Source organism: Ascaphus truei, chromosome 1 (assembly GCF_040206685.1).
Source record: "Ascaphus truei isolate aAscTru1 chromosome 1, aAscTru1.hap1, whole genome shotgun sequence".
NCBI classification, from domain to species: Eukaryota; Metazoa; Chordata; class Amphibia; order Anura; family Ascaphidae; genus Ascaphus; species Ascaphus truei.
This window is the reverse complement of record NC_134483.1, coordinates 495331681-495355770: the sequence shown is the minus strand read 5'-3', so window position 1 is coordinate 495355770 and position 24090 is coordinate 495331681. Positions and strand designations below refer to the sequence as shown.

Genomic DNA, 24090 nt, shown 5'->3' with positions numbered 1-24090 from the left:
AAACTCTGCAGCACCAAGGAAGTCCCCCCTGCTCCCTCCCACAGACTCTCTCCTCTTCGCGGGGGGGGAGGGGGTGGTGTGTGTGTGTGCCTGAGTGCCTGTCTGTGTGTGTGCCTGTCTGTGAGTGCCTGTCTGTGTGTGTACCTGAGTGCGTGAGTGCCTGTCTGTGTGTGTGTACCTGAGTGCCTGTCTGTGTGTGTGCCTGAGTGCCTGTATGTGTCTGTGCCTGAGTGCGTGAGTGCCTGTCTGTGTGTGAGCGGCTGAGGAGTTGAGGGGCTGAACGGCTGAGGAGTTGAGGGGCTGAGGCGTTGAGGGGCTGAACGGCTGAGGGGCGGTCCCGCCCCCTCACGTCATGGCCATGCCCCCCCCCCCCCCCACGCCGGAAAAGGTTTCCTGCAGACCGCAGATCGCGGTACAGTGAGTTGCACGCGCTGCCGGTAAGCAAGACAGCCGTGCGGACGCGTGCAACGGGGCCTAAGGCTAAGGCCCCGCTCCCTCAGTCAGCGCGGCCGCACTGCAGACAGGCGGCGCGCTGACAGGCACAGACCGCGATATGCGATCTGTAGGGAGCCGGGAGCCGGAGCGGGAGGGGGGCGGGAGTGGGAGGGGGGGGCGGGAGTGGGAGGGGGGGCGGGAGTGGGAGGGGGGGGGGAATGGGAGGGGGGGGTGTTTTGAGCTCCCGGAGAACTCTGACTTGAAAACATTCAGAGTAAGCTCAACTGGAGCGAACGAGACGAAATTACCAACTCATCGGAACCGGCCCAGTATAAAACAAACCCGCAGGAGCCGCGCAGCTACTATTAACCCCCTCCCCCCCGTCTTAACTTACTGGGGATAACTGCCAAACTTTCCAAACTTTCCAGGGCAGACGGACTCCAGATTTATCATAGGACAAATACCACACACATTCATTTGTATGAGAGTCAGTCCCTTTTGTAGATCCGGTGCAGTTTCTGTGCAAACAGGCTCTTGTTATTTAAGAATTGCGATGAAACTAACACAGCGCCCACACTGACAAACAAGCAGAGAGACACACACACACACACCACCCCCTACCTTGTGTAGGAAGCTGTCTGACAGCTCCCGCCCCCGCCACTGATAGGCTCATCAGCGCACCACGTGACACGTCACCACTCGGGATCACAATTTTCTTGCATCCCCTGGCGGCTGACGCGTCACTGCGCGTAATGAGCCATGCAGCGAGGGGGGACTGGGACCGGCTCAGAAGGATTCCCCTGCTGGTGGGGAACGCTCACGCGGCCGCCCACGCCGCTGGGCGCAGCGGGTCCCAGCCCTAAGGGAATAGGAAGAGGTGCTGGGGGAAGACATGGGAACTGACATGCAGGGCAGACACCATGCAGAACCAAGGAAGTATAAGTCAACACATTCAAATAGATGCTACATGCAAACCATGCTTGGGGAGTGCAAGAGAAAGAAAAATATAACCACAGCTGAGCTGGGAACAAAGTATAAACAGCTGAAAAACCATGACACAGTGCAAGACTAGCTTCTGGTTTTCTAACTAGGGAAGGAGGACAGGAAGGGTTTGATACAGTATTTATACGCAGAGATCAGCTATGATTGATTAATAGGTCTGCAGCAGCAGGGCAGACTGATAGCTTGGATTGTTACTGCCCCACACAACAAATACAGGTTATATTCCGTCCAATAAGAAATTAACAAGAAAACAAAGTTAGATTAACAATTTGCCGTTATATATAAGACTTTACGAATATTATTATATTAAAATTGCAAAATCCTTTGAAGCATTTGGTTACTATGGAGACATAAAAGATACAAGCATTTGTTTGAATATGTGGCATCGATTTTAGTCATACTGAAGTAGCAAAAGGCCCTTTAAAAGGAAAAACCATCAAATGTATTTATGGTACTCGGCTGTTGCTGCAACAAAAAACATAGGAAACCTAAATCTGATCTGAGAATCCGCCCACTGGTGTGATCACAACCAATGGCCAGTGAGCTACAAAAGTTACAAGCAGGTGATGGTGAATAAGAACCCATAATAGCATTTGTACAGAATATGTTACTTAAATTCATAGGGGCTTATTCTTTATATGCCGAAGTGGCTGATCATGCCGTCTTCAGTTGAAATTCCCCATTGAAGTAAATGAAAACGGTAAATACATTATCATATCATTGTAGATATACCTGCAACTGGTGTAACCTAATTGCGCAGAGAGAAGTTCCTGATGGTTAACACTTGGAAAACAGTAACAAAACAAAGTTAAGTATCAAGAGTCATAGAAATATGAAAGGTATAATCCTGGGTAGTGTACTATGGGTGTTTGGAGCAATCCTCTTCAAGGTGTTTCCAAACCTCGTGCAATATGAAAACACTAGAAAAACAGGTAAAACAGCACTCTCTGAAAAAAGACAACATTGTACTTACTGGGCACATGAGCTCCAAGAAAAGTTATCTAAAAGCATCTCATAATAAATTACCAGAAGAAAAAAAACAATAGTCACACACAAAACATAATACAAAAATGTAAAAAAAAAATGAGTGACAAAGTACTTCCTGTTAATCCTACCCGCACCAGATCCCTCATGTAATATCCTATCTAAAAAATAATAATAATGAAAAATGTACTTCTTTATCCAATCAGAGTCCACTTAACCCTTTGGGCATATGAGGGTGGAGGATTCTCCTATAGGAAAAAATCTACGTTTTTCATGTTTATTATTACAATACACTTCCGTGTCTGCCGTTGTCAACGTCTCATATGAGGATCACACATCTCGGGGTTGAGGATGAGATACCTCCAAGTGTTATTCTCTGCATCTTACACGGGAGTCATAGGTCTCCGGGCGACATTTCGGGCTTCTCCAGTCCTTCTTCCAGTCACTCTGTTTTTATAACAAGATGCTTTTAGAGAGGACTTTTTTTGGCGCTCCTGTGCTGAGTAAATAAAAGGTTGTATTTTTTCATATAGTGCTGTTTTTCCTTATTTTGGGTACATTGCTATAGCTCAGCTCAGAGGGGAGAAGGGCTGGGGAAACAAGGCCCGGCATAGAGAAGGTTAGAATAGATAGGTGTGTGCTATAGTGCAGACTCATGATATAACATTGTGCTAATACTGTAATGCATGTCCTTCTATAGGTATGTCAATGAGAAACAGTGAAGAAAACCCATACAGTAAGTGTCCAGTATATTTGTGAAAGGTACACTATGACCTACAGTGATATAATGACACACCTATTTATTTTTGTGATGCCTACAGTATATCTATTTCTTAGCCATTACCGTTATGGGTACCAAAAATGATGAACACCACAATAAAATGTCTTATCCAACAGACCATTCAGATTTATCAAAACAAACACATAAATATGCGACATCCAAAATGTTGCAAGATGCATTTGCAGATTACTTAGGGAAATCTCAGCATTTTCATACTGACAATATCTAAGACTATAGAGGACATGCTTTTCCATGTAAAAACAATGTAATTGCATTGAAAGCATGCACTGAATTCAAATATCCATTCAAGAGAACTGAGGACATGCTGTTCAGCCTTTGTTAATTAACCTGATTGTTTTTATAGCTGCTGGTGGCATATATAAATGCTATAATCATTTTGCTTTTTTTTTCTGTGACCTTTATATTTCTAGCCCCCATATTTGACACCCAGAGTTATACAAACAAAACACTAACAATGCAGCAAGCAGAGTATGTAACAACCACACGGCAACTCATACACTTGGAAATATTGGGGTTGGCAGGTGAATTTGTAAAACGTTATGCCATTCATTTCCAGCCATCACAAGCACTGTAAGATGTTTGACAGTAGGGGTGCCATAATGTTCTGAGATTTTAGACCGAGATTCGTTAAGTTTCATTAAATCAGGCATATAACAAATACAAACCGGCGCCTCAAAAAAGTCCAATAAATGTAAATGTAAGGTAATATGAAAACCTTATTACAGAAGTCCAATCTGGAAAATCCGGATCCACTTGAATAATCCATAAAGAAGTTTCTTCAGGACATGTGGGCATGTTTTGTGTTGATAAGAGGTTTTGTTGGTGTTGATGGTATATCTGTGCGGTATTGTATGTGGTGTAGAGGCGTTGTGTGTGAAACTTGTGAGGTGTGTTCCAGAGAGTAGGCGGTGTTTGTGTGTTGCGTTAGGCGTTGGGTGTGGTTCAGGCGTCAGGTGTGTGTGGTTGTGGTGTGTGATAGTAGTTAAGTGTTTAAGTGCATGTGTGTGAGTGTTTAGTATACTTCCTGATCTTGTTGTGTGAAGGGTTAATGGTGTCTAAGGGGTCTCTAATGTGGTTTTTTGTAGACCAGCTGTCGAGGTGGTAAAGGCGTCAACGGTGATCTGTGAAAGTGTTTGAAATGAGTTAAGTGTTAGACTATTCAGGGGTGTTATTGTGGTTGTTGCGGGGTGTGTTTGTGGTGTGGGTATGAATGTTGTGTGGGTGGGTGGGGGTTTGTGAATGTTGTTTGGGTGTGGGGGTGTGAATAGTGCGTGGATGTGGTGTGTGTTTTGTGGGTGTGTGATTGGTGGGTGTGTGTGTTTGTGTGTGATTGGAGGGTGTATGAGTGTTTTGTGTGTTGTGTGTGTGACTGTTGGGTGGCTGTGTGAGTGTTGGGTGGCTGTGTGTGTGGGTGTTGTGTGGGTGGGTGGGGTTGGGTGGGTGAGGGGTGTGCAAGTGTTGTGTGGGTGGCTGTGTGATTGTTGTGTGTGTGTGGGTGTTGTTTGCTTGTGTGAGTGTTGGGTGTGTGAGGGGTGCGTGAGGGGTGTGTGTGAGGGGTGTGAGTGAGGGGTGTGTGTGAGTGAGTGTTGGGTGTGTGAGTGAGTGTTGGGTGTGTGAGTGAGTGTTGGGTGTGTGAGTGAGTGTTGGGTGTGTGGGTGAGTGAGTGTTGGTTGTGTGGGTGAGTGAGTGTTGGGTGTGTGGGTGAGTGAGTGTTGGGTGACAGAGTGAGTGTTGGGTGACTCTGTGTTGGTTGGGTGACTGAGTGTTGGTTGGGTGACTGAGTGTTGGTTGGGTGACTGAGTGTTGTGTGGGTGAGTGACTGAGTGTTGGGTGGGCTGGTGTGGGTTTTGTGTGTGTGTGTGTGTTGGGTGTGTGTTGGGTGGTTGAGTTACTATTGGGTGCGTGTGGGGGGGGAGGGAGGTGTGGGGGGAGGGGAGGTGTGTGGGGGGAGGGGAGTGTGTGGGGGGGAGGGGAGGTGTGTGGGGGGAGGGTGGGGAGGAGGCAGGGGAGGTGTGTGGGGGGGGGCAGGGAGGGGAGGTGTAGGGGGGAGGGGAGGTGTGTGGGGGGGAGGGAGGGGAGGTGTGGGGGGGAGGTGTGGGAGGTGGGGGGAGGGTTGTGAAAGGTTGGAAGGTGGGGGGGAGGTTAAGGGGGGGAGGGAGGGGGAGGAGGGTAGGTGAAGGGGGGGAGAGGAGGTGGAGGGGAGGGAGGAGGTGGAGGGGGGGAGGGATGGGAGGGAGGTGAAGGGGGGGAAGGGGGGGAGGTGAAGGGGGGGAGGTGAAGGGGGAGGGAGGGGGAGGAGGGTAGGTGAAGGGGGAGAGGAGGTGGAGGGGGGGAGGAGGGAGGGGAGGTGAAGGGGGGAGGGGAGGTGAAGGGGGGGAGGGGAGTGGAGGTGGGGGGGAGGTGAAGGGGGAGGGGGAGTGGAAGGGTGGAGGGAGGGGGGGTGGAGGGGTGGTTTGAGAGGGAGTGGGGGGGTGAAGCAGGGGGCATATGTATTGTCATAAATTATGTATCCGTCGCCCGTCCGTTTAAACCCCCCGCCCCCCCCCACTTGGTCTCCCGTCCGTTTCCCCCCCCCCCCCGCTTGGTCCCCCGATGGCTCGTGCCGCTCCCCCCTCCGGCCGGTTCCACGATGGCTCGGCTGACCGACGGAGGCGCGTGCACGCGGCGGCAGGAAGCGCCATGTGTGGTCCTGGCTTGAGGCGGGAGGCTGCGGGGGTGAAATTGGTGAGGTACTGTAGGGGGGACATAATTTATTGATTAATGGCCGCTCCCCCGCTTGGTCCTGGGCGGTTGAGGCGGGACGCGCCGGGCGCAGGGGTGTGAGGCGCAGGGGTGGGGTTGTGAGGCGGCAGGGATGTTTGTTTGTTTGGGGTGGAGTTGAGAGGTGGTGCGGTGGCAGACAGGGTGCTGACTCCGCAGGGGTGATAGTCTCAGGTGGGTTAAACTTACCAAGGTCACTGTGTGACTCCGCAGGGGTGATAGTCTCAGGTGACAGTCTCAGGGTGTGTGTGTGTGTCACAGTGGAGTAGGTGTGTCCGTTCTGTCAGCATACCTCTTGGCCAATGAGAGTCATGGGGGAGGTGGGCCATGGGGGTGGGCGGACTGAGGGACCAATGAGAATCCCCACATCTACTAACAATCAAATACTTTTCAGTTTTATATATATTAGATAAAAGAGATAATGTCTGTCTAAAAATACATGAGATTGCGTCGCGCTGCTAGTCCTGCTCACAACAATAGGAGTTAAAAAGGCACATCCAAACAGTGGCAGATGACTCCTAGTGGCTCCTTTGCTGCAGGGGAACGTCTGTGTAGGCGATCCGATATCACCTGTGTGCTCCGTGTACCGAGCTCAAGTGCAGGAGCCGACATCGGGGGAGAATTTCACTCAGAGCTGCTGGGCTGTTTTCACAGTGCCTGAAAGGCTGCGCACGCATCTCTCACGATCAGCTGTAACCTCTGACCCTATGCGTTTCATGATTGAGTCACTCCCTCAGGGGTATATGGAGTGTTAGAACCTGTCTGTCAACTTATACATATCCAAAGGCTGTGATTGGTTTAGAAATAGCCAATCAGACAGTACTAACATGAATCTGAGCATGTGTAACAAACAATAACAACAGAGAAACAATACATTTACAACACAATAAAATACAGCAATACAACAATAATAATGAAACAATGGGCTATATCAGTAGAGACATTGTCTCCCCCCAAAAACATTGCCGCCATAGACAACATAGCCTTATAAGAAATTTGCCACTGCCTCTATCCCAAGCCCAACTAATATAGATATCAGTTGAAAAAGACGCGACACCCTTTTTTACTTATTTTTTTCTCCAGTTGCGAATAGAATTTTTTTTTCCAAGTAGCAAATATTCGAATAAACAATTGTAAATATTCAAACATTTAAAAAAAAAAATATTGTGGTGGCAAATGCAATTTCAGGCAAACAATTTGTTTATCTCTACAAATACCATGATCTTGCCTAAAACATGAACTGGTGTTATATACCCTGTATTCACTAAGATATTTTATATGCAAAAACAATGGCAGTACTTCAGCTCATAAAAGCTGGCAGCAGGCCATGTTCATTCTGGTTAACGATAGCTTATCTTCAGATAATGTGATGTTACTCCCATCCCATTAAATAAACTTTTATATTTTGTCCCCTTAGTAGCAAAAGTTGCCAGTTAGTCACAAGGCTTAGCAATGCCTTACTAACCCCTATGGTAAACAAGCGGTTAACCTTTACCTCCCTCCGAGTACTTAACCATTCCCTCCAGGGCACCTACCTCCATGGCACCCCCTTATTCCCTCTTCCTCACTTCAACACACCTACTCCCTCCCCCTTCAAAAAATGACTTACTGTTGCGGCTAAGCTTATTCTAAAGCTTAACCGCAATTGTTCGGGGCTTTTTTTTTTAGCCGCCGCACTTGGCCGCGCGCCAGTTGCATCTCGCGGCCACGCGCCGGCTGTTTCTCCGTTCAGCGCTAATGGTGCTGAACAATGGAAGCGGCTGCGGCGCCGAAAAAAAAAAAAAGGCCCGCGTCTGCACGGGGTTTAAAAATTCCTGCGGTGGCGGCCGCTTTAGACTCAGGGTGGCCACCACTGTACAGCCCTATTAGCTGGGCTCAGGGTTGCCACCACTCCGGGTTTGACCAGGAGACTACGGGTTTTGGTCCCATATCCTACGGGTTTACCTATGAAATCTCTGGGCGGTGCAGCATAGGCTGCGGCAGCATCATCAGCGGGCATTATCAGCGGCATCTCCCCTTGCAGGGTCCCGTCAACATGGCTCTGTGATGTCAAATGGCGTCATGTTGCCATGACAGCAGGACGTTACGTGACATCCCAGCATCACATTGCCATGGCAACAGCACGCAACTTGACGTCATTTGACATTGCAGAGCCGCGTTGACTGGACCTTGTAGAAGGAGATGCCGGGAGATGGAAATGTATAAATAAAATAAATTAATTTAAAAATGTTAATTTAATTGCAGAAATCTCCTAGTTAGCTTTCAATAGAAGGCGGCATGCTGGCTGGGCCATAGTAGACATACAAATGAACATTAAACATACAATGCAAAAAAATATTTAAACATAAATATTCTTATCTCACTGCCTCAAAGTGACAAAAAGTTGGTAACGGATGTTCAAGAAGATATATTAGCACTTGCGCTGGCAGGTTAAAACGTGAACAATATATACAGCTCAAGTGGGAAAGGTACTTGCCAACATGCAGTTGAGGTCAGCATGGTATGTAAGAACTTAACCCTCAATATGAATGATACGAAAAAGCAATGGGCCTCATTCTTCAGAGGCTGGATTGTTCCTGTGCTTGATACAATTCAGGAAAGGAGTTATGCCAAGAATCCTTAGAGGTTAAAGACCAGCTGTCATTCAAGCCTTCATTGGGCTACCTACAACTGCTAGACTCTCTCCAGAGAAACAGCACTGCAAAAACTGGAGGATTCGCTTGAAAATATTAAACAGGATATTATTGGCCTTAGTGAAGAAAAGATTAAAGATACAGAACATGGAAGAATCAGTGGACTAGGCTTCACAATTAACAAGAAATGGAAAAATAACGTGCCAACATTACACAGACAATGAAGTAGGTGACTTCTACTATGAAATCAACCAAAGATTAGCACCTAACAGAAAGACGAAGCATCAGTTTGTAAGAAGGGTTACGGAAACAGATATTAGTATGGAGACAGATTGGTGGAATTTGCAGAATGTGAAAACATCTACAGATGTAGCTAACATTATTACACCCTTTGATGCATCAATAAAAACGTGTTAAATTACGCCTGACGGTGTGTACGTTTGCGCATGTAAAAAAATCTTTTCAATGGTTTAAATCTCACGTTAAATGTCATACCAGCTTTGACACACAACAACGCATTTACGGGCGCAATAATGTTGGCTACATCTGTATATCATTAATTAATTCTTCAAGAAGAATCTAAATAGAAAAGGACATGGAATAGACCCAATGAAATCAAGAAAGAAATTAACTATGTACTAACTAACAAGAAACACATGATTCAAGACTGCACAGTCCTTAACCGTTTTCATATACTAATAAGTAGTGATCATTGGTTTACTGCAAATGACATCTTAATGTGAAGATGGAAATAATAAAAAAAAAACTGATTAGAAAGACAAAAGCAATCAACATAAAGAACCTAAAAAAATAACCACAAAGAATTTCAACTAGAGCCGAAAAATCGATTCAGCTTGCTCCAGATGCACAGAAATACTTTAACAAACATTTATGAAAAATGTATAAAGATTGGCATTGAAAGCATAGGAAAAACTGAAGGAATCACTAACAAAAAACACGATGAGACCATTTCACATGGGACAAGGCTGTGCACAGCAAGAAATAAAGCCATTTCAATATGAAAGATCAGAAATTGAATATGCAAACCATATAACTGAAGGTGGACGAAAATGTAACTGCAATATAGTGAAGAAGACTATCGAAGAAAGCATACATTGAAAGAAAATAAAGCAGCAATTTATCATTGTGAAGAAGCATTTTCGCACGTTGTCAAGACGATTGATCAACAATAAAAGACCATGCACTTATCATAAACAGTTGAGAATTTCTACTATAAATTGTACATGAACATAGGACATAATCAAGCAGACGAAGAGTGAGAAGAAACAGGTAGTGTTGTAATATAGTTATATAGAAGATGAGGTTGAAAAAAGACTTGTCTATCGAGTCCAGCCTATGTTCAATTTAGACCACAGATACTTATCCTATATTTGTATTTACAGTATTTTGATCCAGGGGAAGGCAAAGTTGGACCCATCTCCATGTTAACACATGCCACACTGAAATCTTAATGGGATCAGCTGTGTAGCTGGACCATATTCCATCCTGAGGTATATTCACCCTACAATGAGCAGCCACTTTACCTTTTGTTTCAATATTGTCCATCATTCCCTCTAGATTGTAATCTCTCAATAGCAGGGTCCTCATTTGTATCTACGTGTGCATGTTTGTCCTTATTTGTACTTCTGTATACCTAGTTTCACACCTTCCTTGTTTCTATTCCTTCTGGTTATAACTCCACACTTAATCCAACTGCACTTGAACCACACTACAGTTCACTCACATGGCTCAGTGCATCCTTCCCGAACAAGTAGAAAAGGCAACACAATCAATGAAGAATGCGAAGGCCAAAAGAGAAAGATGAAATTACAACAAAAATCAGAAAAGATAGAGCAAATCCTTGCATAATTCTTTACATGTTGCTTGAAGAACAGGAAAATTCCAGAACAGTGGAGCAATGCCATACAGATGTAGCCAATTATATTACTCCTGTTGATTCAATGCAATGTGTTAACTCAACCTCTGTATTACCATGAGTTTTCCCACGAGTGCCATTCAAACAATGTTAATGTGTTTTCTCGTAAGCATGATATATTTACTGTGTTATTTCTTGCATTTTTCCATGTATGCAGGGACAATATTGTTGTCTTCTTATGGATGAGGATAACTACAGAAGTAGAGTACTACAGGCCAATCAATCAGTCTACTTCTAATTACTTACAAGATATTTACGACGATACTAACTAATCAGCTGCAACAGACCCTGGACTTTGACGAGCCTAGAGAACCAACAGGATAAACAATGGATACAACACAATGGAGCGGGGGGGGCAAATACTCACACGTTTCAGTTAAGCCCCCCCCCACCCAGCAGCAGCAACAGCCGGCGTCACCACCACCAGGGAGCATTTCCTCACCTCAGGCAGCAGCTGTGTGGCCGGGGGTTGAGGACCCCTGAGTTCGAGCGCACCAGCCAATGAGAGCCGTGGGGGGCAGGCGAGACACACCGGCCAATGGGAGCCGTGGGAGGGCGGGCGGACCGACGGACCAATCAAATTGTCTACAGACACTCACAACCAAGATTTTCAGTTTTATATATAAAAATACTATATGTTAAATAAACCATTTGGTCCAGGAGACCTTTCTTAAGAACCTTGATTGATATAGAAATCGCTTCCAATGTAATTGGGAATTCGTTTTTATTGTGATCTGCAGAAGAAAATTTGGATGGTTACATTTATCTAAAAAAAAATCTTGAGTCTTATTGAGCTTTTGTTTCCCTGGAAATAGATCATAAAGTCTATAGTAAAACTTGTCAAATCCCTTACAGATTGATCTAAAATTTTATGTGATGGAATCTCTTTAGTCGTGATGGAATACATTTTACTTCCTGCTCTTTTATTAGTTAATCTATTAGCAAACACGTTCTCAGTCTTATTACTGTTTTGATATATTTTTGGATGGGTCCACGCACAGCTCTTTAAATCTTAGTCGGAGATTTAATTCACCTATAAAGTTGGAAATCTATTTTTGTACAGTAGTTGTTGTATGAGATTATTTTCATGTAGAGATTCAACCAGTTTTAATTTTTCTTTTAGATTTAAGGAGAGAGCTTTACATTTCTCATGAACGAAAGTCTTTTGAGCCTCTCATATTGTTACGTTTGATATATCTGGAACTGTATTGAGTTTGAAATAATCCATTATTTATTTTGTAATATTCTCTACAGTCGCAGGATTACATAATAAAGATTAGTTCAAAAAGAAACATCTGGGTGGTTTTGTAACTACTAGATTATCAAGAATTACAGATACTGCAGAATGATCTGACCTAGCAGAAGGTACATTTGCTCAGATCAATGATGTGCATATCTGTAAATTAATTAAAATATAATCTATTTTAGAATAGGAGGTATGTGGATGTGAAAAAAAAAAAAGAAAAATCTCTAACCTGGGGATTCATGTTACTCTATGTGTTGATCACACCTGGGCATCTAACTAGAGTAAATTAAGAGATATGGAGGGGAGATTTAATTGATCTATATTTGGAATGGTATTTGTCTTATCCAATTTAGGGTTAAATATTGTGTTAAGATCATAGACAAAAAATAGGAAACTCTTCTTTACCTCTTGTAAAACCTTGATGAGAGCATAAAGAAATAAATTATATATGAAATATATATATGAGAGAGATTATTATGAGGTGCATAGAGACTAATATTAGTTATTGGCATAGGGTCCAATGTACTAACAACTGCTGCTGTAGGTATCTTCCTAAGCAATCTCCTTTAACAATTGCAGTTTGTAATGTAAATTCCTGCTAAATAAAATGGCAACATCGCATTTTTATGTGGCAAGGATGTTTGGTAAATTTTTAAATATTCCCTACTAAATAGGAGATGTTGGTCTTTACTCTGTAAATGTGTCTCTTGTGAAATGACAATGTTGCCCCTTAGTCCTTTAACCTTGGTCAAAGCAATTCTGACCCAGATCCACAGACGTCCTTTATTGACTAAATGAGGCATTAACCTAAGCCATGTTATTTGAAACTAATGTGAGGCAGTGCTAACTTAAAATGCTGTTAAGCCTACGTTAATGAGATAATGAACAGCAGTTGTTTTTGCATATAAATTAGCTTTGTGGATATGTGTTAACCTCGGGAACAATAATGTCCATTAATGATTTGTGGATCTGGCCCTCTGAGTTCTCTAGGCATTTTTAAACCTTTAAAGTTCTGTGTCTTCATATAAATTTAAAGCGAATAAAGTAAAAGTTAGAAATAATATGAGATCTAGAAAAACAACAATTTTTTTTCCAATTCCATCCAGGGAGAAAAGGGCGAGAGGGTCAAGAATGCTAGATGAGACAAAATATCTGAACCCATAAGAAGCCCTAGGTATACAGTACCGACTTGCAACAAACAACAACAAAAACAGGTTAAGTTGGAGGGGAGGACAAGTGTGAGTCTCCAGAGAATTACATGCAGCCGTAATTCAAGAAGCATGTAACATAGGCAGGACCGGTATAAGGGTATTTGGCACCCAAGGTGAAGCTTCAACAGTTGGCTCCCCTCCCCCCCCAATTTTTTTTTTTAACGGAATCTTTCGTATGTTCGTTGGACTTGCCCGAAACAAACCTCTCTCTCACCCTCCCTCTCTCTCCGCCCCAGCCACTCTCTCTCCCCCACCCCTTCTCTCATCCACCCACCTTCTCTCTCTCACCCACCCCCTCTCTCACTCCCCCCAACCTCTCTCCCACCCAGCACCTCTCTCTCTCCCCCACCCATCTCGCTCTCTCTCCTCCACCCCTCTCCCCACTCACCCCTCTCTTCCCCTCCCTTCCCCTCCCTCACCCCCTCTTTTTTTCCCTCCTCTCTCCCCCAGCCCTCACTTCTCACAACACCTCTCTTTACTCCCACCCCTCTCTCTCCCCATTCTTACTCCATTTTACACCTCGCCACTGCAGCAAGAGCTGCTATTCAGGTCAATGGAGGGGGGTGTAAAAACGTAAGGGGGCCTCCCCCTCTATTTTTCCACCCCCACTCCCCCTCCAGTTTTGCACTCCCCCATTTTTGCACCACCTCTTCCCCTCCGATTTTGCACTCCCTCTATGTTTTTACACCCTCCATTTTTGCACATTCTCCCTGCGTTTTTTACACCCTCCCTCCTCCACTGACCTGAATAGCAGTTCCTGCTGCAGTGGCGAGGCAGAGGAAAGCAGCCGGCTCTGCTCCCAGCCTCTGCTTTGCCCCCAAAATGTGCCGCCCTAGGCAACTGCCTAGTGGTAGCACTGGCCCTGAACATAGGAGAAAAGCATGAAAACCTTGAAACATGGAGTGCCTGTGACGAACATCTTTACAATTACGCTTCATCTTCCATTTTTTTATTTATTTGAATGTTAACTCCTCTACCCCAAGAGAATAAAAGACATTGATATGCATTTTGTTTGGGAGCTAAATTAAATATTCGAAATAAACACTTAAAATAGAGTATAAAAAATGGACATATCTTAAGTGCAGAAATTGTTGAAGTCGGCGAACAATGATGGGCATGGCAACTCCAGGTTTGGTTGGCAGGTCATGTAACAAGAGGCGCTTAGAATCTGCGATGTTTAGGTACAGTCACCTTTCTACATTTTGGAAGTTGAGGTTAGGGAAGCTTCAAGAGGTCTGTTCCTCTGGTTTGTCTTTGCTGTCGACAGAAAGACCCAATACTTTCAGGAAAGAGGCACCTTCTTGAGTTTGGACCATCTTAAAATAATCGTTGATGTGAATTAGACATTTGTACAAGACGTTTCAGCAAAACTTCCTTTTCTATTCACTCAGAACCAACATGATTAGCCTAATGGTATAGCTCTTGGTGAGGGTCATTGGAACGAAATCTGGGACGATCCCTCAAACTCCATGTGTGGTCGGTAACAAACAACTTTGCTTATTTCTTTTTTACTAGAATAAAAATGCAAACGGACAATCACGTCCCTTGGTTTGTTACAGTCCAGATGTTTTGGTCTCAGGGATCTATTCATTTTGTTAGATTGCATTTTTTCTTCTTCAATCTCTGGAATTTAAAAAGGTAGAAAAGGTAGAGCCCAAGCTAGTCATTATCTATTTCCTCAGGAGTGTTGCAAATTATGATGTTATTATGCCTTGAGCGGTTTACTTTGTCTTCTAGTTTGCAATATACTGTATCATTTTAATGTGAGATTGGAGTTTGTGGATCTCCTGCAGCTGTCTGGGCCTGGTGAGGTCTTTCCATACACTCTTCCATGGCAGCTATAGTATGTGTACGTGGTTTAAAATGTTTGAAACATTTTACAGTTCGATTTGGAAGGCTTTGACATCTTTCATAATACCCAGCAGGTCTTTATTTGAGAAATCATCACCCTCTAAACCAGATTCCCTGCCTGGTGTGCCACATGGTAATAAGGCGTGTGATGATATGTCACAGGCTCTCTCAGAAGGGGCGATGAGGGTGTTTGGAATCCTGTAACAGGGTCTTATCCCTGTTTAAATAAAAGCCTATTGTCGTCTGAGAAATCTGTTTATTTAGTCTCCAAAGCGGAGTAGGTGTTTGTTTCTTTGTATTATGTTTTGCCTTAAACTGCGGTTTAAAGTGACAGGCTAAATAAATAGTATATGCCCTAGCTTTCTGACTGGCTAGATATTCCAGTTCCCAGTCCAAAACACATAACATATTATCAGGGAATAAGGTATATGAAAGTCTTATCTGAGTATGCTGGTCCAGCATCTCCGGTTTCTCCAGGCAAAACTTCAGATGTAGGTGTTACAGTCCCGCTGCTCCCTTGAGGGCCCAGTCTCTAGCAAGTTCCTGGGTCCTCTTGGTCCAGGAATATATCTGGTCTCCTGGTGTCTTGCTCTCAGCACACAGCCCTTCTGTGTACTCAAGACATTTCTCCTTTGTCAGCACATTATGTCTGTGCTATGGAGTCTCTCAGTCTGTCGCCAGAAGGTTTTTTTTACCCTCCTCTGATTACCCAGGTGGAGCTGATTAATTTACTAGCTGAAATTCTCAGACCACTAGAGGCTTTTAATTAAACAGGCATAAGTCCCTGTTACAAAGCCCTATGATAAATGCACCTCGCTGCAAATATATAACTTTACACCTTTTTTAATTTAGCACCTGAAGATTTATGGGAATGCCATATATTTATGACTCATATGACATCCATGCTTTATTGAGGTTTCAACATTTCGATAAGGATTAGACTTCAGACCAGGGCTGTCAAACATAAGGCCCACAGACCAGGACCGGTGGTGCACCATGGAGCATCAGCATCTCTATATGTCTCGCTGGAACATGCGGGGAGAGCCTGCCCTTCCATGCTGCTGCTGCACTTGACTGCAGCAGAAACGATCACAAGACTTACTGGGCCAATAGAAATGTCCGGTTAGCCTTCACCTGGGATCCTGCTGCAGCATCTCAGTCCCTGAGAAGGTGCTCTGTTCTCTCTTCTCACTCAGATCCCGCCTCACCTGCTCTTCTCCCTTGGCAGTACAGTGCTGTAATCAGCATGGTAAGAGTAACAGTGTGAGGGAGGGGGAGATATTAAGAGAAAGGGGGGTTGAAGAGTGAGAAAGGCGAGGAGAATGAGAGAGAATGGGGGTGAGAGAGAGGGGGAAGAGTAAGAGAGAAGGAGGCAGAGTGAGAGAAAATTGGGCAGAGTGAGAGAGAAGGGGGCAGAGTGAGAGAGAAGGGGGGAAAGTGAGGGAGAAGGGGGGGAAGTGAGAGAGAAGGGGAAGAGTGAGAGAGGAGGGGCGAAATGAGAAATGGAGGGAAGAGTGAGAGCAATAGGGAGAGCGAGAGAAAAGGGGGAAAGTGAAAGAAAGGGGGGAACATGCAGAGAAGCAGGTGAGGAGAGAAGCATGTGGCAGAGAAGCTGGTGAAGAGGGGAACATATGGGGAGAAGCTGGTGAGGAGGGGAGCATGTGGGGAGAAACTGGGGAGGAGGGAAATATGTTGAGAGAAGGTGTTGAGGAGGGGAATATGTGGGGAGTAGCTGGTGGGGAGGGAAACATGTTTGGTTTGGAATATGTGGGGAGAAGCTGGTGAGGAGGGGAACATGTTGAGAGAAGCTGGTGAGCAGGGAAACATATGGGGAGAATCTGGTGAGGAGCGGAACATGTGGGTAGAAGCTAGTGAGGAGGGCAACATGTGGGAAAAATCTGTTAAGAAGGGGAACATGTGGGGACAATCTGTTGAGGAGGGGAACATGTGGGAGAAGCTGGTGAGCAGGGAAACATATGGGGAGAATCTGGTGAGGAGGGGAACATGTGGGGAGAAGCTGTTGAGGAGAAGAACATGTGGGGAGAATCTGGTGAGGAGCGGAACATGTGGGGAGTAGCTAATGAGGAGAGGAACATGTGGGGAGAATCTGGTAAGGAGCGGAACATGTGGGGAGAAGCTGTTGAGGAGAAGAACCTGTGGAGAGAAGTTGTTAAGAGGAACATGTGGGGAGAAGTTGTTGACGAGGGAATCATGTGGGGAGAATCTGGTGAGGAGCGGAACATGTGGGGAGAAGCTGGAGAGATGATCATGTGGGGCAAAGCTGGTGAGCAAGGGAGCATATGGGAAGAAGCTGGTAAGGAAGGGAGCATATGGGAAGAAGCTAGTGAGGAGGGGAGCATGAATCTAGCATCCAGCCGTACTCCTATGTATTATTTGCGTATTTTGAAAATGTATTGTACGCATGGCCTGAATTAAGTACAATGAAATCTAATCAGGCCCGTCATATGAAGTGAGTTTGACATCCCTGCTTTAGCCTGTATTTTATTAGCCTATAAGTATATAATGTGTAACTGGTATTCCACCCCACCCAATCGCAGATATAGTGTGGGTGCGGAGAACATACAGTGTTACCAGGTGTGGTGCGTTACCTGTTGGCTCATAGGAGGGCTGCGCCTCCACCTGCGATGGTTCCAAGCAGAGCAGGAATGGTTCCTCGCAGGACACATACAATAACTCACACACCGTAGGTATGATAACTAATACCTTTACTTGGGAACATAACACACAGTAATGTTAACATACAATAACAGGTGTCCCTCTCTAGAGGCGACACTGACTACGGCGTCTCGCAGGACGCTTCCCGAACACCGGATGATCCCACCCCGTGTCCAGTGATCCCCCACCCAATGTTCCGCACTCTTGCAGAGAAAGGATATGGATGACTGCGCAGTCACTAAGGAAACTACTGGGCCCGTTGGTGCACTTGTAGATCTAAAGTACCTGCCCGAGCACTCCCGTGCTCGGATCTGCAACTGGCTTCGCAAAGGATCAGGCGACCGAAGAACACCGGAACCACCTCCAGGATGATCCCACCCGGAGAACTGCTGCAGCCGCAACGAAGAACTGCTGCCACCTCGCTGCACGGAGGCGCAGCGTCCGCTGAGTCCCTAACTGACTCTAGCGCTACTGTGACAGGATCCCTAACCTAGGGCCTGTCCCTGTAGCACCACAAACTGGGGAGTGAGGACCTATCTGGGACCTAAGGGGTTAATAGCCTGCTCCGCTCCCCTAACTCTTCCCAGTCCTAACTCTAACTAATACTCCCAGCGCCTGCAGCCACGCACTGCAACCTGCTGGGTGCGTACAGCAAACTTGCTGCACAACACTGTGCCTTCTTGTCAGGCCTCACAGCACTACCAGCCGTGACCCTGACAAGACAGCACACACACACTAACTAAGGGCAGGGTCCCTATCTTGGGCCGTCCCTTAGCAATTACCCACTAGCCTGGTGGGGAGTTGGGGCCTACCTGGGATGTGGGGGACCTTACACGGTGCAGGAGCTTCACTCGCTCCCTGCACCCTTCCTTCCCCTTCTGCTCCCCAGCTCCAACTGATGTTCTCAGCGCGCAAAATGTATCTTATCAGTCTCCAGCGCAATCCTGCAGCCCTATTGGCTCCTATGAGGCACCTGGTGCCTGCCTCGCTAGGCCCCATGGGAGTTGTAGTCCCGGGGAGGCTATCTCTGTATTGGGGCCGCGTGCGCACTTGCCCTGCGCATGCGCGAGTCTGCAATGGCCGCCGCAACCTCTCCCTTGCTGTCACTACACTTGCGCGACTTTCCAAGGGCTGCCTTGACTCTCTAACTAATTCTGCGCATGCGCGATCCCGCGCACGCTCGCGCAACTTGTCTTGGCGGCCCTCACTAGCCGGGTGCGCCGCCGGAGCTCCAGGGACGCCGAGCGCTCCCTGCACTGGCCCCGACCTTCGTGAACAGCCGTCGGGTCCGTCGCTGCCTCCGACGGCACCCGCGACCGCGCTGACACAAAGGAGGGGGTCTCTGGTGAGCGAGGGGTACCCATGCTACAAATGTATAGTAAAGTATATAATGTATAGTAAAGCTTCATTATAGCTCAGGATTACCCTTTTACATTGTACTGGGAACACACACTGTTGCCCACTGTAATGCTTCATAATATTAATATATTTGTTGTTTGTTTTTTCTGTATGATTGAATATTAATAGGCATTATTTGCACACCAGCCTTAGTTTTTAAGCACTTTTTTCCTTCATATGCATGGGATGGATTAGGTGGAGATTTCTATTGACCCAAATGACACATACTGTTTTATATTACCCTCTGAGAGATCACGCTCCTGTGCTGCTATTTCTTTAATCAGGGGTTCTTTACTCTGTTTTCTGAAACATTTCAATGGATATTATTAAAAGTTATATTTTATATAATCTAAGGGAGGCTCTCTCCTGGCTTTCTATTCTTTTTATTGGCTGGGCTTTACTGTAGATAACCTGAACTGCAGACTCTTTTATTGACAATAAAACTTAATGTGTAGAATTTTTTGGGATTACCTGTTTACCCATTAAACTCATATTGACATACCATATCATTTACATAAATATCCTTATAACATTTTGTAATTATTCATTTCACTTGGGCTTTAGAATAAGCTTACTGGGAACCAGATTCAATAAACTCAGCTATTCTATTTAACGTGTTGTTAACCTGAGTTAACTTTATGTTAACCTGAGTTATCATCACGTTAATAGTTACACTGTATTCACTAAAGTTAACCCGGTCTTACTCCAGTAAAAATCACAGCTTTAATTATAATGGCCTGTGACAGGTAAATACACCATGTCCCTTCTGAGTATGAAAACTGCCTCAGTCTGAGCCAATTATAGGTTTCCAGTGTAGCTGGAGCTGGAGAGCTAATTTATCAGCTTTAGGTGCACTTGATTAATTAGTCAAGCTGCAAGCCCTACAGTATATTACCCCTGAGGCACAGAGCTCAAACAGACTGTATGAGAAAGGTGTGGCTGCACAGCATGTTACACTATTGGACTGTCTGTTTAAATCCTGCGTTGATGGAAGCCTGGCTGCTGATACACTACTCTGAGTCCTGTCACTAGGAGTAAAAAAAACTGTGATGCTAACAGTCTGGAAATAGTCTCTGAAAGGATCAGAGATTGCAATTGTCACCCTATCTCTGAACTGTATGGACTTTCCCCCGCCCCTCGTTGTACTGCATTAAAGCTCCTATGATTTCATTTGAGCCTGGTGTCTATCCTCTCTAGTCCCTATCTTGTGTTGTTAGAAGAGGGATAGAGGCACCCCCTAAATGAAGGGGGACAATCTAACGCCATGGAGTCAGAGCAGCAGAAAGAGAGACCGGTTCCCAAAGTTTCTCCTGGGAACATAAAGTTGCTTACTTTTTACACGTAAATATTTTATCAGCCATGCAAGTTTCACACCACATCTTTAAGAAGACATTCTCCAGAATGGTTATTTCCTGGGAATAAATAGCAATTACAAAACATTGCACGAAGATTCCATAATTTACCTTGAAATGTTTATTTTACCATATGTCCCTTGACTTGAATAATAAAGTACATTTTCCTAATCCCTTAAAATGTATACTGCATTGTCATAAACATGTAATACTTACTGTATGTAACCGCCCTAAGGACACACATAAGCATATTGATGGACATGCCCTCCGGCCAATGACTGTGAGCTACTTTAAGAACTGGGATCATAAGGCTGCGGCCAGGCAGGGAGTGGGCGCGCTGACGCTCATGCACTGCGCCCTGCTCGGCCGGGCGATTTGTGGCCGGCTAGGTGCGCGCTCGTCTGGGCGCGCAGCCACGTAGCTGGTTCGCCCTCATTGGGCGAACTGCTCACGTGATGCCATTTCGAGCGGCAAAATCAAATTTCTTTGCTCTGCAAGCATCTAAGCGCCGAGCATGCGCAGTCGCTTGCTCACACTGACCACACACATTGCCTCAATGTGTTTCATCGCGGCCAGCGTGAGCGCGCCCGCTCAGCGCCACCCGCTGAGGCCTTAGACATTGGGAGTATAACATCACAAGAGAGGAGCTGAGAGGAGCAAGTGATATGAGCTAGAGTCCTGCCGAGAGCAAGAGAGAAGGTGTACCGGTGCTGCGGAGTCTGGCGAGAGCTACGGCGCGGTAGATGGGCCTTCCCAGTCTGACAAAGTGGAGGTAGCTATAACAATCCTGGAAAGTACTTTATCGGTGTAAAATGGACCCATGTAACCCGAGGGTCCCAAAGAAGTGAGTAGGCCATGTGGAACCACATCCAGGGGACAACCCTTACACCACTCTTTGTGAAGTAACAGACCTGCACCTATTATACCATCATATACAACACAAGCTTCAACAACGTGCCGGCACCAACAGTATCGGGGCCACCGGGACTGAGTAAGAGACATTATGGGACAATTGCACAGAGAGGTACCTCTTTAATCTCTCTTTACAATTTTGATATGTGTTGTTCTGAGTCCTCCATGTACGATGGGCTCCTGTATGTAATTATTGTGTTCTACAAAAAATAAAGTATGGTTACTCAAAAGATACATGTTAATCTGTGTAGTCTGACCCCAGCCTGGTTCTTGCCAGCTGATTTTTCTCTATCCTATACAGGGGTTGTGGACTTAGGCTCCTCCCTCCCCCCTACAGTATCTCCATTCTAAAACACCTAGGGAAATGAAGAGGGGGCTACACATACAGAGATTACATTTTCAGCATTTATTTATTGCTGTTATATTGTAAACACAACAATATTGAAAATAATCACTTATAGTACGCATTAATGCATGGTGTTTTCTTTCTTCTGTATGTTTTTATAGCTGTCGGACTGCCATATTCTACCTGTTATCTGGCATCCAGGAGAATGTGCTACTTCTATTATATCCTGCCAGTGATATAATTGAATACTTATATAACCTGCAGGCATATATTTACTATACCCGTACTGCTCATTTAAGTTTCAACAGTGGCAATCTCACCAGGCTCTTAGAATCTTTTTCTGAAAGTACAAGCTGTTACCTGCAATAGTTTCAAAATCCTTTTGCTACTCATGGTGCATATTGATGGTAAGCCATATGACAGCATTTAATTGAAGGTCAGTGTTCTCTAGAACTCAGTAATCAAAAAGGCTCTTAGCCAACAGCCACCCATCATTAACATGAAATAACTCTAATACTATGTTATTCCTCATTAGGATAAGAAGACTGACTTAGGACTTGAGCCTTTTGGTAATGCCATCTCAGAACCAAGGAGAGTATAGGGTCTAGTCAATGAAAATGGAAAAGTATGATGACAGCCCCTAATACTTACAATAGCCATTATCTAAAGATTGCCCAAGTAATGTAAAATGCACATTCTTTTAGATGCAAATTAATAGGCACATGCAAAATAATATTTTCATATTACAATATGGATTTTTAGGCCTTGGGCTCCTGTCTGATGAGGCACATTTTCAATCAGATAAGATGTCACACAAATGTATCCTCTTTTTTTTTCATTGGCATTCAACTCAGTCCCGAGCATGATCACTTATCAGTTATCTGTGTCGCCTGGAAGGAACTTTGGGTAAGTCACAGGAAAAAGGTGGGAGTATTGTTGGTGTTTCCTGCTGGCCAGAAAACTGTGTATTGTTCAGCTCTAATTTTTTTTTTTTTAAACCTATTGCATCAAATGAGAATTATTTCTGCTACATCCTCTTTTCCATCCAGAGGCTGAAACAATATTTATTGACTTGCACAAACTGCGTCAATAGGTCGGAATATTTTTGGACGTTAAGCTTGCTGAGAGAAATATTGCTGTAAAGGTCATTCTAAAGATAGCTCTAACTCCTTTAGTACTAGAGGGCCATACCTGTGTGTCTCATGTAAAGATGTGTGACTTGCTAGATGGATAAGTCATTGAAGAGCAGTAGAGATTAAAAATGTGAATTTACATTTACAGGAAGATTATAGCCACAGTTATTGTGTGAATTTAGCCAAAAAGATGTGCTACCATTAAAACTATACAATGTTATGTGTGGAGCTTGGGCAAAGCTATGGGAGACCATCATCTGTATCTTATTATTAGTTAACATTTGCATATCTGCATATCTGTATGTTTTGTATATTCATCATATAACAAAAATTCTTTGAAGTTCAGCCATTTTATGTTTTATACCAGGCAAAAAAAATGATCCTGTTTTTTTCTTTTCATTTTGAAACTATACTATAACAATAGTCTTTAAATGTGTCCTTGCATTAGCATATTTGAGAATAAAAACTTTATATGTAGTCGTAACATAATCATGTTGAAGGTTGGATTCTACTCAGCCTGAGTTAAAGTGCTAGCTAGTCTAATACAATGAATGTACTGTGCATCCATGGTAAAGAGGGCGTGATCTCTCTCCCTTTCCCTCTCTCTGCCTTTCTTTCAAACCCTATTGCAGATTTATGGCAGCAAATCTAGAGCAGTAAGAATACATGTGGTATATGTAAATGTTTTAATTTAAAGGTTTTACATTTAAATATGTGTAAGAGAAGACACTAAAATAAATAACGATAGCACTGTTTACTTTTCTAAGCCATAATTCTGCTCTATTTTCCTTGATAGTGCCAAATATAGAATAAATATATCCAAATGAGCTTACAGTTCACTTCTGGCTCTATCATATTATATTGGCATTAATTGACAGCCTAGCAAGTAACTCTGGGCCTGCAATGTGACAGAATACGTACCTGTACTAGGTTTATGCTAGTTAGCTGTGCTGTATTCTACTGTACCTGTCGAATCCTCCTCCACTGGATGAAATTTTCACTAATTTGAAGAGCATTTCACTGTTGCTGCAGTAGGCAGGAGTGGATGCCACTCTACTTTAGCAAATGTCTTACCTATTAGCAAACTTACTTACTCACATACTTAGAGAGGGTTTCACTGCCAGTGGGTTAATGTATCAATGCTTGATGTTTTATTTGACTAATACCAGGGTTCAATATCGCCAGACAGAACACAAGAGTTTATAAAATTCATTTATTGGAAAAGTATATCCACAACTATACAAAACACACAAGCATCACACATACCCAACTGGGGAAACCCTGCATACCTAGTTGCAGGGACCTCCTTGTAGAGATTTCCCCTGTTCTCTCTTCTTGCCCAGTGCCTTCAGGTTTTCAGACCTGAGACCAGCACTGGACTGGACACTGCAGTTTTTTTTTGTCATAGCCACA

General features: G+C 44.5%; 1 protein-coding gene across 4 annotated transcripts in view; it reads right to left on the bottom strand.

Moving 5' to 3' along the window:
- Window positions 1-24090, bottom strand: part of LDB2 (LIM domain binding 2) — a 448439-nt gene that overhangs the window by 388578 nt on the left and 35771 nt on the right. The gene's annotated exons all lie outside the window — the stretch shown is intronic.